The 16,858-nt window shown below is 40.7% G+C and overlaps 1 protein-coding gene across 4 annotated transcripts in view; it reads left to right on the top strand.

Moving 5' to 3' along the window:
* The window catches only part of CENPP (centromere protein P), a 222,945-nt gene that overhangs the window by 101,809 nt on the left and 104,278 nt on the right, over nt 1–16,858 (top strand). The window lies entirely within an intron of this gene.

Here is a 16,858-nt window from a genome sequence, read left to right as displayed (position 1 = left end):
AGACACTGGTATGTGAAACATGGCAGACTGTATTTGGGCCAAGATTTCATTTTGTTACTGATCTTGTCCATATGTTTTCTATTAGTCTTTGTTCTTAAACCTCAGGCTTCCATACTAAGTAAGAGAGAGCAAATATGTGAATTTTTCCAAGAATTTAAGTTTATGTGCCCTCACAGTTCTTTTGGAAGATGAACGTAAAATCAAAAGCTTAATTTTCATAGAATTCTTCATTTAACACTGTGATGTGGACTTGTGATCATGATTGTTGTTCATGTTCCTAACACATGTGGAAAGAATATTTATCAGTAGATAGCTGGAGTACTTAGAATCACAAGTCTAGGAAATCTGAAAGAGGTGGATGGTGTCCAGGAAGTTTAGGTTGGGAGGCAGGAGAGTATGGGGAGCACTGGTTCAAGTCAGACCTTATAGGAAAAGTAGACGCTCTAAGTGATTCTGATAGTTCATTGTTTCAGTTTGGTGCGTATAATTGCAGCAATTGAAGAGAGAAGTCCATTGAATTGATGTAAAGTCTAAATTATATTCTATGATGATAATTTGATTGAAGTAGATATAGTACCTTCATAGCTGAGTTAACTAGTGCTGGCGGAAAAAGGCCAAACAGATCTGCTTAGTTGTGGAAATTTAGGGATTTTTTCATTATGCTCATTCAGCTAACATTTATTTAGCACCTGATTTGTTCAAAGCAGTTTAAGTATTGGGGACTCAGCAGCACAACTGCCTGTTGACATGGAACAGGAAAACAGAATAAACATATGAAGTCGTGCAGAGCACAGTGAAGAAGAATAAAGCAAAAGATGAGTGAGCATGAGCACAGTGTCAGTTCTCACCCTCCTGCTCTGGAACAGAGTGGTTACCTATCTGTGTGACCAGTGGAGGAGCCCAGTGTCTCCCTGCTGGAGGGAGGCTACAGATAAGGGGGTGCACATGGTAATAGGTCAGAACTGGAGACATCGATATGAACCCGTGTTCAGCTTAATACATACACTGGTGGCTCCATCTAGAAATGTCTGTAGACATGTGTGTGTACATGGGCCGGTGTACACACACCTGTCTCCTTGCCATAGGCTGGGAAGGCATAGAGGCAGTGACTCTCCAGCAGCAGCAAAAACCCAGCACACAGATCTTGGCTTCTTTTTTTTTTTTTTTTTTTAAGATTTTATATATTTATTGAGAGAGAGCGAGTGCACATGCCAGGGGTGGGGTCAGAGGGAGAGGGAAAGAAAATCTCAAGCAGACTCAGCGCTGACCACAGAGCCCCCAATAGGGTTCAGTCACAGGACTCTGAGGTCATGACCTGAGCCCAAATCAAGAGTTGGATGCTTAACTGACTGAGCCACTCAGGTGCCTCCCAGATCTTGGCTTCTAACACCTTCTGCAATTAAAAAACAAAACAAAACAAAACAAAACAAAAAGAAACAGCCTTCTTGAAGAAATGGCTGATTCCAGGACTGGGGCATGGAGCATACAAGATGAGCCTTGGATACCTTACAAGCACCAGAAAGTAAGGAGTTGCTAAGAAAGAAAGGGATATGGGAAATCTATGTACCTTCTCAGTTTTTGCCATGAACCTAAAAACTGCCTTAAAAGATAAAGTCTATTTAATACATTTTTAAGAAAGGGAGTTAGTATTTTGGGTAGTTTAGCAGAGACCTGAGCATAGTAAGGGAGCAAGCCAAGTTGGTATCAAAATGGAAAAGACAGTATGGCTGGGACTGAGTGATTTGGGCAGGGAGAGGGTACACTTGGAGAGGCAGCCAGTGCCAGCATTATGGTTATCATAGGCTTCTGACACGCGTGGAGGCCTCAGCCTCGTGGCATTCCACATAAAATCACGTTTCATAGGAGGCACACTCGACTGCTTCTGTCAGAGCCTTCAGGCAGCCCTACGGAAGTAATCCAGTACTAGCTACCACTTGTGCCCAGCGGAGTCTGTCTTTGTCCCTCTAACCCGTGAGGCTGTGAGGAGTGTCCACCCTTAATGCTTTCAATTTCCCACATTGTTCTCTTTTCCCATAAATGATGTCCCCGTCCTAGCTTCACCCACGGTCTGATGTAAGCCAGAAGGTTGGGAGTTGTTGAAATGAGCGCGTCCCAAAATGTGTAGGAGACCCATCAGTGTGTGAATTGCCAGGGCTGCTAATTTAAAACTCAGGTGGCAGCAGCTCTGTACCTCAGACCCACAGAACCAGCAGCTCTGGATGCTCCCCAGCAACTTACATTTTTAACAAATGTCCCAGGTGCCGTGAAAACTTGAGAACCACTGATCTAAATCACCTTCTTTCCCTCACTTTCAAATTGGATCTGTTACTGAGTCCTTTGAGATCTAGCACAGCAGTATCTATTTGGTATGGTCTACCCTGCCACCATCTTTTTTCCAGGGACTGACACTTCTCCCTCAGATGTTTCAGTAGTCTCTTGATTCATCTCCCTGTGTTCTCCTTCTCCTTCTCCACTCCAATATTCATTATAGACTTATTAAAATAAGTCTAATTGTACAGAGCTTTTGCATAAAATCCTCTGGTGTTGCCTCATATTTTAAAATAAATTCCAAACAGGGGCATCTGGGTGGCTCGGTCGGTTAGACCAGCATGATCAGGTCATGATCTCAAGAGTCCTGGGACTGAGCACTGTGGGACCCCACGCTCAGTGGGAAGTTGGCCTGAGGATTCTCACTTTCTCTCTCTCTCCTTCTGTCTCTGCCCCCCTCCCCTCACCCTATCTCTCCCTAAAATAAATAAATAAATCTTAAAAATAAATTCCAAACCTAAGGGCACCTGCCTATCTCGGTCAGTAGAGCATGTGACTCGTGATCTCTGGATTGTGAGTTTAAGCCCCATGTTGAGCATAGATCTTAATAAATAAATGAATTAAATGTAGTGCTTGCTTATTTATTTACTTAATTAAAAAACTAAAAATAAATCCCAAACATGAACTTCTCCTTTGGGAAAACCCTGACAGCCTACCTCTTGCCTGTTCTTGTCCTTGGACCAGTTGACTTGTGTGTCTGGGCTGCTTTCTGGCCTCAGGCTGCCCCGCTCCTTCCTGTTCCTTCAGATACCAGCTGGATGTCCTACAATTCAACTCAATTCTGACTCTGTCTGCCCAGAGTTAGCATCACATGCAACATGTTAAGGACTCAGTCCCACAAAACTGCCCCACTTTGGGTGCCAGTCACAACTAGGAGGTCTCCAGTTTCCCACCGCCCCCTCTGTAGGGTAGATTATTTGCTATAATGTCTCACAGAACTCAGATGCTTATGTTTATTGGTTTATTATTTAACGAGGAACGTGGTCAAGGATACAGGTGTACAGCCAGGTGAAGGGATATATGATATGAGGTCTGGAGGGGCCCTGAGCCCAGGAGCTTCTGTCCCCTTGGAATTGCGGTATGCTCTACTCTCAGCTCATGGATGTGCCTGCCAACCTGAAATCTTTCTGAACCCTGTACTTTAGGGGGTTTTGTGGAGGCTTCCTCATGCAATTGTGATGGGTGAATTAACCCAATCTCTAGCCCTTCTCCTTCATCAGAACAGAGTGGGTGGAGGGGCTTTTGAAAGTTCCAAGCTTCTAGTCCTGGCTGGTCTTTCTCATGACCAGCCCTCATCCATAAGCCATCAGGGAGTCCACTCCAGAGTCCCCTCCTTAGAATGAATGATATTCCCGTCGCCCAGGAAATTCCAAGTGGTTTTGGAGCTCTGTATCAGGAACTGGGGGCAGACACCAAATATGTATTTCTTATGTCATAAGGGTACAACCACAAAAACTCCTCCTGCAGCTTCTGTCTCCAACCACCAGGTTCCCATCCCAGCAGCCACTGCTAAGGACCACCACACTGTATGACTCTAGGGACACTTCTCACTCTGTTAAGACCTTTGGTAGAATATAGTGTTGTCATTTTCTTGTGAATCTTTCCAGAGATATCTGATATACCCAGAAGCAAATATGTATATTTTAAAATTGCCATTTTTTAAAAGAATTCTTGCATGAAATTTTCAGTGTTTCTAGGTCTTTGCTTAATACATTGATGCAGTTAATAACACTTTGTATGTCATTGCACATCTGTGCAACTATATTTGAGGGTTACATCTGCAGGCTGGGCATGCACGTATGTAGTTGCTCTCCACAGAATGCCAAGGGCCTGTGTAAAATCCTCCTTCGTATAGTGTATCAAGGTTTTGTCTTTGGTGATCTGCTAGGTTAAATGACTCTTACTGTGAGTCTGTTTGAATCTCTCTCGTATTTTACAGCTGTGTTTGCTTTTTTCTGGAGCTATCTGTATCTTTTGCTTTTCTTTTCTGTTGTGTTTTATAGGTCTTCTCTGAGTTTTAGGATTTCTCTACAAGGGAAGTTAGGTCTATGTGCCGTCACTCAAAACCATTGTTTTCTAGTTTATCATTTGTCTTTGGCTTTGCTCTTGACAGTCTTGCCGCGAAGACTATATTGTTGAGCTTTGTGTCAGAGTCAGAATTACCTCCCCCACTTCTACATGATCAGAAAAGTTTTCCATTGGTTTGCACACTGTCTTCTAGGACCACTGTTGTTTTTTTGTCTTGTTTTTTGTTTTTGCATTTAAATCTCTGCTTTGTTAGAATTTATAGTTCTTGTAAAGTGTTACCTCCTGTTTTGTAGGCAGCTCTGCCCATGTCCCAGCAGCATTAATTGAACAGCCGCCTCCCCTGTCCAGTGTGAAAGCCCCCCCACTTCCCCGTTCCCACAGCTGACGGAGTCGTTTTTGGACTTTTCGTTCTTTTCCCTTGAGCTGTCTGTTAACTATCAGGTTATTTTATAAAACCATCCTTAATGTGGTCCCTGGTGTTGATTTATCCAATATCTTGCATTCTACTATAATCAGTACTCCTTGATAGATTTTGTTTTTTAATTAAAATGTTATTTTGAGATAGTTATAGACACATACATTTGTAAGAAATAGTACAGAGAGGGGCATCTGGGTGTCTCAGTGGTTGAAGATCTGCCTTTGGCTCAGGGCATGACCCTGGGGTCCTGGGATCGAGTCCTGCATTGGGCTCCCTGCAGGGAGCCTGCTTCTTCCTCTGCCTATGTCTCTGCCTCTCTCTCTGTCTTTCATGAATAAATAAAATCTTTAAATAAAAAAAAAAAGGAAAAGAAGAGAAATAGTACAGAGAGATCTTATGTATGCTCTGCCCAGTTTCCTCTAATGATAACATTTTGCACAACTGTGGTATGTTATCCCAACCAGGATATTGGGGGTGATACAGTCGAAGAGAGAACATTTATGATCCCTGCAGGGATTCCACATGTTCTGCCTTTATAAGCACAGAAATCTTTGTTGTTTTTTTTTTCCCTCCCATCCCTAGCTCCCGGCACCTCTAATCTGTTTCTAAAATTTGTTCAAGAATGTTATAAAACTGGAACAATGTAATGTGTAACCTTTTGGAATTGACTTTTTTCACTCAGCATAATTCTCTGGACATTCATCCAGGTTGTTGATCAAGTTGTATATTAATAGTTCATTCCTTTTTATTAATGAGTACTATTCCATCATAAGGATGTGCACAGTTGGGTTACCCCCTCATGTGTGGAAGCCCATCTGGTTGCTCCAGTCTGGGGCTATTCCTAATAAAGTTGCTGTTAACAGTCATAGACAGGTTTTTATGTGAACATCAGTCTTCATCTTTCTCAGGGAAATGCCTGGGAGTGTAATTGCTAAGTCATATGGTAAACAAATGTTTAGTTTGAAAAAAATTTTTGGAGTGACTACACCATTTTAAATTCCCACTCGCCAAGAATGAGAGATCATACATCCTCCTCAGCATCTGGTGCTACCTTGAAATCAGAAAGATTCCTCCCTTTTTTTCTGAATTGTTTTTGGCTCTTCTGATGCTTTTGCCTTTCCACATAAGTTTTGGAATAATCTTGTCTATATCTACAAAAAGTCTTGCTGGAATTTTGATAAGACTGAAATTAAACCTGTATATCAAATTTTGCCCTTTTTTAAATGATTTTATTTTTAAGTGATCTCTACATTGAATGTGGATCTTATAACCCAAAGATCAAGGATTACACTGTTCCACCAACTGAGCCAGCCCAGCGCCCCTTGCCTGTTTTTAACTAGGTTGTTTGTCTTATTATGAGTGTGAGGGTTCTTTATGTATTCTGAATACAGGTTCTTTTATCAGATATACGGCTTGCAATCTTTTTTTCTTCCCATCCATGGCAGAGATTTTCATTTTCTAAATAGTGTCTTTTGACATACACATTAATTTTGTAAAGCTCAAATTATATTTTTCTTTTATGACTGTTTTATGGCTTTTGGTGTCAAGGCTAGAATTAATTGGCTAAACGGTTAAAGATTTTTTATGTTCTCACAGAATTTTGTAGTTTGATCTTTTATATTTAGGTCTGTGATCTATTTTGAGTTAGTTTTTGTATGTGTTGTGGGGTCAGGGTCTGAGTTCAGTTTTTGTACATCAATATTCAACTTCTGAGGACAGTATGTTGAAAAGATGATTAATTACCCCATTGAGTTACCTGGATATCTTTGTCAAAAATCTATTAACCATGAATGCAAAGGTTTGTTTCTAGATCCTCAGTTCTGCCCCATTGCTGGCTTCCTGCTTATAGCAGGTTTACAGAATATTGTGCCATTAGGTATCACACACCCTCCAACTTTGTTCTTTTCCCAAATCATTTTCATTATTGCAAACCCTTTGTGTTTCTCTGTGATTTGGGGGATTAGTGTGTGCATGTGTACCTTCATAAGTTAGCAGGATGATTGAGTGCTGGTATTGGAACATGGCATTTAAAATGTTTACTTTAAAAAATAAAAATAAAATGTTTACTTTGTTGTTGCCATATGTATGGACTTGGTAAATGCTAGAGGCTGCTGTTTTTTTTTTTTTTTTTTTTAAGATTTTATTTATTTATGAGAGAGAGAGAGAGAGAGAGAGAGAGAGGCAGAGACACAGGCAGAGGGAGAAGCAAGCTCCGGGCAGGGAGCCTGATGTGAGACTCGATCCTGGAACTCCAGGATCACGCCCTGGGCCAAAGGCAGGAGCTAAACCTCTGAGCCACCCCAGGGATCCCCTGGGTTATTTTTTTTTTCTTTTTTCTTATAAGAGCTTACAGTCTTGTGAGGATACTTAGGTATTTTATAAGTATACGAAGCATAATGCTGCTTATCGAATTTTTCATATATTCCATTCCTTTGTTTTCCTAAGTGTATTTTTTACTAGACCATGTATGACAATTTCTGCTTCTAGATAAGTGTCATTGTTTACCTTTTTATTTTTTTTTTTAATTTTTTTTTTTTTATTTATTTATGATAGTCACAGAGAGAGAGAGAGAGAGGCAGAGACATAGGCAGAGGGAGAAGCAGGCTCCATGCACCGGGAGCCCGACGTGGGATTCGATCCCGGGTCTCCAGGATCGCGCCCTGGGCCAAAGGCAGGCGCCAAACCGCTGCGCCACCCAGGGATCCCTGTTTACCTTTTTAAAATGTGAAAGTAGGGCAGCCCGGGTGGCTCAGTGGTTTAGCGCCACCTTTGGTCCAGGGCGTGATCCTGGAGACCAAGGATCGAGTCCCATGTCGGGCTCTCTGCGTGGAGCCTGCTTCTCCCTCTGCCTGTCTCTGTCTCTCTCTGTCTCTCTGTCTCTCTGTCTCTCTGTCTCTCTCTCTCTCTGTCTCTCATGAATAAATAAATAAAATTTAAAAAAAATAAAATGTGAAAGTAGTGTTTAACACTATTTTAAGATATGTCTAGTTCTTATCTTTACTTTCAGACTTCTGCAGCATCTTAGAATAAGACTGCCCTCCCATGGTGAAAATCTGTCTAATATCTAGAAATATCTAGAAATGTATCTTTTTAAAGATAATGTGAGGAATTAGAGATAGGCTTTTCTGTGGACTCAGAATGGACAGAGACTGTAGAATCCCCATAGTTGTAGGATCACAGCTGCTAACCAACCCCAGAGGCTTGTCAGGAGGTATAACGACACCAATTCCCTCAGGGGAAGCGGCTCACTCATCCTAGAAATTTAAATGAGGCTGCTTTTAGATCCAAAGTTCTGTCATTCCCTTTGTTCTGTATGCCACCTTATCTTTGTCTTTCTCTTATTTGGAAGAGACCACTTCATAGCCAACCCTTTGCTTTAATTCCATCTTAGAATTCTTGGAGTCACCTTTGAGACTTGGTAGTTGACATCCTCTGTGTGTTCTCTGTGGAATTATATAATATTGCTGCAAGTACCCTTTAGGTGAGAGGAATGCATTCATTTCTTCAGAGTACTGAAATGATTAGACATATGGATTAGAGGGGTATCTATGGACCCAGGAAGCAGAACTGTCTTTACTTTTGTTTACTCAGGTTAACAGTTATGAAGAAAAATTATAAAAAGTTTTTAAGGAGAGAGCTGTGCTGCTGCTGGTGAAGTTCTGATTAGAGCAGTGAGTTAATAAACAGTGTTTACTTGGAGAGGTGGAAGTGTGGACTGAGAAGGGCGCAGGAGAGCCTCTGGCGTGATGAGCATGTTTGTCTCCTGGTCCACATCATGTAACACACAAAAATTAACTGAAAATGGAACACAAACTTAAAAGTAAGAGCCGAGATTCCTGAATATTAGGAGAAAGCATAGATGTCAGTTTTTATGGCCTTGGATTAGACAACAGTTTCTCAGCTGTGACACCAAAAGCACAATAAACAAAAGAAATTTAATCAAAACCAAAATTTAATTTTTTTTCTGTGCCAAAGGATATCATCAAGAAGGTAGAAAAACAACCTAGAAAATGGGAGAAAAATATTGCAAGTCAAATGTCTGAGAAAGGACTTGGGTCTGGAATAGATGGAGAACCAGACAGCTTAGTAATAATAACAGCAACAACCAATTTAAAAATGAGTCAAGGATCTGAACAGATATTTCTGCAAAGAAGATAACAAATGATCACTAAACACCAGAAGAGATGCTTCACATCACATCACCAGTCATCAGGGAAATGCAAATCAGAACCATAGTGAGTTACCACATTGCAGTCCCTCTAGCATGGCTGCAGTGAAAAAGGTGACTACAACAAAAATAAATGGCGAGACAGTCACTAGTGTTGGTGAGGGTGTGAGGAAATTGCAACCTTTGTGTGTTGCTGATGGGAATGTAAAATGGCACAGCCACTATGGAAAGTAGTCTGCAATGCCTCAAAAAGTTCAACACAAAACTACTGTTTTACCTGCCAGTTACACCTCTAAGTATGTATCCAAGAAAAATGAAGACAGATGTCTACACAAATCTTGCAATGCACCAGTATTTATAGCAATATTATTCGTAATAGCCAAGGAATGGAAACAACTTGTATGTCCACCACCTGATCAGTAAATGTGGGCTGTCCAGGTAGTGGCATGTTACTCAGTGATAAACACAGCTGCAGCATGGATAGATCTTGAAAAAAGCTGAGTAGAAGATGCCAGACACAAAACACTACATCCTGAATGATTCCAAAGTATCCAGAATAGGAAAACCCAGGGAGCCAGAACGTGGATTTGCAGTTACCTAATGCAGGAATTACCTTCAGCAGGTAAAGAGTTTCTTTTTGGAGTGATGAAATGTTACAAAATTGATTGTGGTGATGATGCTAACCCCAAATACAGTAAAAAACCATTGAACTAGGGCACCTGGGTTGCTCAGTTGGTTAAGCATCCAACTCTTGATCAGGGCCCAGGTCATGATCTCAGCCCAGTGTGGGGCTCTTTGCTCAGCGGGACATCTGCTTGAGATTCTCTCTGTCCCTCTACCCCCTCCTTATTTATGCACATGCATTTGGTTTTTAAATCAACCAATTAATCAATCTTAAAAAAAAAAAAAAAAGAACCGTGTGCTTTAAATTTGTGAATTGTATGATATGTGGATTGTTTCTCAATAAAGCTGTTATTAAAATAGCATTGGGAACATAAATGAATAGGATTGGCTATGAGTTGATAAGTTTTGAAACTGAGAAGTACATGGAAGTTCATTATATTGTTTTGTCTACTTTTGTTCCTATTGTATATTTTCCTGAACAAATAAGACTCAAGATACAAGTCTTTTATTTATTTATGTATCTGTGTATCTATGTATGTATGTATCTATCTTCTTTTTTAAGATTTTACTTATGGGATGCCTGGGTGGCTCAGTGGTTGGGGATCGAGTTCTGCATCAGGCTCCCTGCAAGGAGCCTGCTTCTCCCTCTGTCTATGTCTCTGCCTCTCTCTCTCTCTCTGTGTGTCTCTCATGAAAGAATAAATAAATCTTTAAAAAATTTTTTACTTATTTGAGAGAGAGAGTGTGTGTGAGCAAGTGGAGGGGGAGGGAGAGGGAGAAGCAGACTCCACACTGAGCAGGGAGCCTAAAGTGGGAGCTTGATCCTAGGACCCCAGGATCATGACCTGAGCTGAAGGTGTGAACAACACACTCAACTGACTGAGCCCAAGATGCAAGTCTTAATATCAGGACTTCATGACCTGTTGTGCTCTGCATGGAAAGCTATGAATGGCACATTGCTTTTTGCCTTGACCTAATTTGTCCCTGTGTTTCTGCCTCTTCAGCCCCCTACGCTCTTCCTCTGTCCGTGGAAAGGTTCATCTTAAAGAGGTTCTCTTTATTTCCATGTTCACACCTGGAAAAGCACACCTTGCTTCCCCACTCCTTAGCTGAATTGGGAGGAGAGTCTTTTTCAGAGATCCCCAGATCCTGTGATAAAACTGTCCTCAGTCTCCACGATAACAGTGAATGCCTTAGGGGTGCTGCCCCCAGGTATTATAGAGCACAGGGCCCAGAGGAGAGCTGGGGGGGGGGGTGGTTCTGCCCCCTGGGTGTTGTAGAGCATATGGCCCGCGGGAGAGCTGGGGGGACAGGGTGCTGCCCCCAGGTGTCATAGAGCACAGGGCCCGCAGGAGATCTGGGGGTACGGGGTGCTGCCCCTTGGGTGTTGTAGAGCACAGGGCCTGCAGGAGAGCTAGGGGGACAGGGTGCTGCCCCCTGGGTGCGTAGAGCATCTGGCCCGTGGGAGAGCTGGGGGATGGGGTGCTGTCCCCAGGTGTCGTAGAGCATATGGCCTGTGGGAGAGCTGGGGGGACAGGGTGCTACCAGGAAGAGATGTGCAGGATGAAAACACATCATGTTCTTATGGTAAGGATAGAAGTTTTTCCTTTGCCCTCAGTGATTTAATTCAGAAACCTGTATTGAGCCAAGGCTGTGTGCTCACCTTAGGTGCGGGGTGAACACAGATGAGGAAGCAGTGCTTGTACCCGGGATGGCTAAAGCCCTCTGGAGAATGTGAGAAAGATCAAGGGAATAATCTGAGCTAAGTTAGATTGTGATTAGTGCAAAGGAGAAGCACACAATATTAGGGAGATTTGGGTGGGGTGTGAGAAGCACCTCTGCTCTGGTTGAATCCAGGAAGAACTAGCGAGTGATTTATGACACAGACATTTGAGGTTTTGTATGATTTTGGTGAACGCAAAGATGGCATGAACAAGTACAGAGAAGCCAGAAAGTACAGAGTATATTGGAGAAACAGTAAGTTATCTTGGGCTGGGGCATAAAACGATATTAGCATGGAATAAAAAGTTTAAAGATCATTGTTTGAATAGATGAGGTTAAGAGTACATTTGTTGTGATGAGCGTTGATAATGTATCAGAATTATTGAATCACTGTATTGTATACCTGAAGCTAATGTAACATTGTATGTTAACTACTGGAACTAAAATTTTTAAGAAATAACAATATTTTTAGAATCATTATTTTCAAATGGAGATCATGGGACAGTCCTGAAAGGTAGGTTAAGAAGTTTTTGTAATTCAGTGATCAGTGAGAACAATCTTAGGCTTTCGACGCGGGGACTGACTGTAATGAATCCAGCCTGCATGCAGGTCTGTTTGGTGGGTCATGTTAGGGTTGGATTGGCAAAATGAGTCCAGGAACCCATTTTAATATTCCACCTAGAAAATGAAACCGTTGTGAAATAGTGCATGAGAATGACCAGGAGGGACAGGCAAAACGGCAGGAATAACCCAAGCAACTGGGGAAGAAAAGGCCAAGAGGGATGGTGAGAATCTGAGGACATCGTTGAGGATTGATTTTGTTGGAGTGTTCAAGCTCCCGATGTTTGGGTCTGCTTTTAAGAGTTAGTTTCTGCCCAGCAAGGCCCACATTTGAGAAGTGGGCTCCAGAGTTAAAGGTTATGGCTGAATAAGTAGAAATAGACAAGACTGCTGGGGGGCAGAGGCAAGAGGCCAACAGAAGAATATTGGGGGATGCTAGTCATGAAAGAGCAGCCTGGAAGATGGGGTCTTGGAGGCTAAGTAGCAAAGAGCCTCCGGAAGTAAGCAGCCTACACAGTTTTGTAAGAATGAGAGCTGATCGAGGAGTGTGCCATCAAGGGTAAAGGCCAGGACCCAGGCCTAGATCCATGCCAGATGTTTATGCTTGTTTTCCAGTTTCCACACCTAAAATACAAGTACAGGTACCTGCCTCATAGCAGTTAGTAGGTGCAGGTGAAAGTGTTCTTTAAGCACCAGTTAGTATTGTTCAAGGTTATTCACACAGTATGATTTTGGGAAAAGAGAATTGGTAAGTCAGGTACAATAGGTTGAGGACCATGTGAACATAGAGGTAATGAGGACAGAAAGAAGGCATTTCTTTCCAAGGAAAAAAAAGATGGAATTTTGAAGGAAAGAGAAATAGTGCAATAGTTTAAGGAGGAACACAATTGATTTTAAAAAAGCTTTAGTGGTACCTTTAGCTTTCATGCTGGGGTGGTGCAGCATGTTAAGCATCCAACTTTTGGTTTCAGCTCAGGTCCTGATTTCAGGGTTCAGACCTGCATCGGGCTCCACCTTTGTCACAGTGGCTGCTTAAGATTCTTTCTCCCTTTCCCTCTGTGCCCCCTGCTCGTGCTCACTCTCTCTCTCAAATAAATAAATCTTAAAAAAATAATAAACTTTAGTTTTGATGACTTCAAGTGATTTTCAAAAAGTATTATTTTTTTTCCATAAATTCAATGATTATTTTTATTATACTATTTGGGAAAAAATATGGATGCATGGATGGTCTTTGAGATTTTTTCTATCTTGAGGTCCTTAATAAACCCAGTAAGTTGTAGTGATTTTTTCCCAAATTTTAGTGGATTTAAAGTGAGTAATATTTTGTGTTTACCGTAGAATGGGTTTGTGGTAGAAAACTTTAATTCAGTTTGGTTGTTTATGATTTTTACTAGTGATTCATTTTTTGGTAAGCTTACAACCAAAAGTGGTTAGCAGCTGTAGGATGAAAAACAACATTAACAACAGGAAATTAACTGCAGTGATTTCAGGAATCATTTCCCACATTTAAAAATTTTTGTTCTTTTTAGAAAAAGATGAGCTTAGCTACTTTAAGCTCTGCTACTGAGATAATAGACTGATCTGTTTAGATGATTCTAACCTTTTTTTTTTTTTTGAAGATTTTATTTATGTATTCATTCATGAAAAACACAGAGAGATAGAGAGAGAGAGGTGTGGAGAAGCAAGCTCCATGCAGGGAGCCTGATGTGGGACTCGATCCCAGGTCTCCAGAATCAGGACTTGGGCTGAAGGCAGCGCCAAACCGCTGAGCCACCAGGGCTGCCCAGATGATTCTAACCTTAATATTAACTTTATTAATAGAATTATTACTTTTAAGACTTGGATTCCTACTATTTCAGTGAACATTTGACTTTTACTTATGTTCTTATAAGTGACTAAATTTTATTTTTATGATATATTATAGAAAAATGAATTATTGAAACTATTGGAACTTTAGAATATTTTAATATTAAAATGATTATTGTACTATATTCTCTTTATGTTAACAGCTTCTTAATCTTTGTCTTATTAGTCAGTAATATAATACTCATATTTGATGAACATTTATGGATTACAGAGCAGCTTAACACACTTTTTTAAAATTTAAGTATAGTTGGGACGCCTGGGTGGCTCAGCAGTTGAGCCATCTGCCTTTGGCTCAGGGTGTGATCCTGGGGTCCTGGGATTGAGTCCCACATCGGGCTCCCCACACGGAGCCTACTTCTCCTTCTGCCTCTCTCTGTAGGTCTCTCATGAATAAATAAAATATTTAAAAATAAATACATAAATAATAAATTTAAGTATAGTTGACACACAGTATTCTATTTGTTTCAGATGTACAGCATAGTGATTTAACAAGTCTGTACATTACTCATTGCTTACCTTGGTAAGTGTAGTCACTGTCTGCACACATTATTGCAGCATCATTGACTACATTCCCTGTGTTGTGCTTCTCATCCCTGTGACTGACTTATATTATAACTGGAACTCTGTACCTCATCCCCTTATTTGTTTTACTCATCGATCCACCCACCTCCCCTCAGGCAACCACTAATTCATTCTTTGTATTTAAGTCTATTTGTTTGTTCATTTGTTTTATAAGTCCATACATAAGTGAAATCATGCAGTGTTTGTCTTTCTGACTTATTTTACTTAGCATAACACCCTCAAGGTCTGTTCATGTTGTCAATTGTACAATATCATGGTTTGTTATGGCTGAGTAATATCCCGTTGTACATATACACCACATCTTCTTTATCCATTCATCGTTTGACATGTGGGCTGCTTCCGTTTCATGGCTATTGTAAATCATGCTGCAGTAAACACAGGGGTGTGTATATCTTTACAAATTAGTTTTCTTTTCTTTGGGTAAATACCCAATAGAGGAATTACTGGATTATACGGTATTTTGACATTTAATTTTGAGAGACTTCCATACTGTTTCCCATATTGGCTACATGAATTTACATTCCCACCAAGAGTGCATGAAGGTTTCTTTTTCTTCTCCTCTTCACCAACACTTACTATTTCTCGTCTTCTTAATTCTAGCCATCCTGACAGGTGTGAGGTGATATCTCATTATGATTTAGCTTTGTATTTCCCTGATGAATAATGTCGAACATATTTTCATGTGTCTGTTGGCATTTATATGTCTTCTATGGAAAAAAAATCTCTCAGGTCCTCTGCGTATTTTTTAATAGGATGGTTTCCTCTTTTGGGTGTTGAATTAATAAATAAGTTCTTTACATATTTTGGATGCTAACCCTTTATCAGATATATCATTTGCGAATATCTCCTCCCATTCTGAAGGTTGCCTTTTCGTTGATGGTTTCCTTTGGTGTGCAGAGGTTTTTTATTTTGATGTAGTCCCAATAGTTTGTTTTTGCTTTTGTTTTCTTTGGCTCTATATTTATAGACATGTTGCTATGGCTAATGTTCAAGAGATTACTGCCTTTATTTTCTTTCAGGAATTTTATGGTTTCAGGTCTCAAAATCAAGTTTTTAATGCATTTTGACTTTATTTTTGTATATGGTATAAGAAAGTGGCCCAGTTTCATTATTTTTTGCATATAGCTGTCTTGTTTTCCCAGAACTGTTTATTGAAGGAACTTTCTTTTCCCTGTTGCATATTCTTGTCTCCTTTGTTATAATTGACCATATAAGCAGCTTTATTTCTGGGCTCATATTTTGTTCCATGGATCTGAGTCTATTTTTGTGCCTGTACCATACTTTTTTAATTAGTACAGCTTTGTGTAGTATACCTTGAAATCTGGGATTGTGATACCTCTAGCTTTATTCTTTCTCAAGATTACTTTGGCTATTTAGAGTCTTCTGTGGCACCATGCAAATTCTAGTTTTATTTGTTGTTGTTCTATGAAAATTCATATATGTTTTGTAATTTAATCTAAATGGCAATCTTACTGATAAGTATTGTCACCACTACCCTTTGTCGACGAGGAGACAGACTCAAAGAGATTGTGACTTGCCAGGACTATAAATGGAACTGGATTTCTGGTTTTGTTCCTCCAGCTCAAAGCTCTACATCCCTGGAGTCATCCTGTCATATCACTACTGGTGGTTAACTTTTATTTTCTTTATTTTCTTTACTTTTTTAAAGTAGGCCCCACACCCAACATGGAGCCCAATGTGGAGCTTGAATTGATGACCCTGAGATCAAAACTTGGGCTGAGATCAGGAGCTGGAAGCTTAACCAGCTGAGCCACTCAGGCACTTTCATTGTATTAATCAAACTTTGATCTTGTCCCTATAGTTTTATAAAACAAAAGTAGCTGCTTTGCTCCAGGTTTCCAAATTTGGGTCAGAATTTAGAAATTAAGTAAATTTCCTGTAAAACATTGTTCTCAATCAGTTGCCTTTGGACTCCACCCTCACTACTTGCACTTCCCTGCCCCAACTCTCAGTGTCTGCAGACATTGTTGGTTGTTGCATGTGGGGCTAGGCACGCGGGTGCTGCTGGCATTTTGTGGGCAGAGACCAAAGGAAAAGACAGTCCACCCCCTATCCCAATCCCAGAACAGTCCAGCCATGGGTGCCAACAGTGCCAAAGTTGGGGACCCTTGCCAGGAAGAATAGACCTATTTACTCATTCCTGACCGGGATGGTCAAACCCTCCGCTCCACCTTACATATATGGAATATTTTTCTACTACCCTCAAAATTATTTAAAATCTAGTTTTTGTGGTAGTTTAAAATAAAGGTGATTTTGGGGATCCCTGGGTAGCTCAGCGGTTTAGCGCCTGCCTTTGGCCCAGGGTGCGATCCTGGAGTCCCGGGATCGAGTTCCGCGTTGGGCTCATGGCATGGAGCCTGCTTGTCCCTCTGCCTGTGTCTCTGCCTCTCTCTCTCTCTCTCTATGTCTATCATTCATTCATTCATTCATTCATAAATAAATAAATAAATAAATCTTTAAAAAAAATAAAGGTGATTTTGTTTCATAGCACAAGCATAATTTGGAGTATTTCAGTAATGGTCCTATGCGAAAGCATGAAT

The sequence above is a fragment of the Canis aureus genome, chromosome 1, assembly GCF_053574225.1.
Source record: "Canis aureus isolate CA01 chromosome 1, VMU_Caureus_v.1.0, whole genome shotgun sequence".
Taxonomy (NCBI): Eukaryota; Metazoa; Chordata; class Mammalia; order Carnivora; family Canidae; genus Canis; species Canis aureus.
Note: the sequence above shows the minus strand (reverse complement) of the source record. Positions and strands in the feature narration are given on the sequence as shown.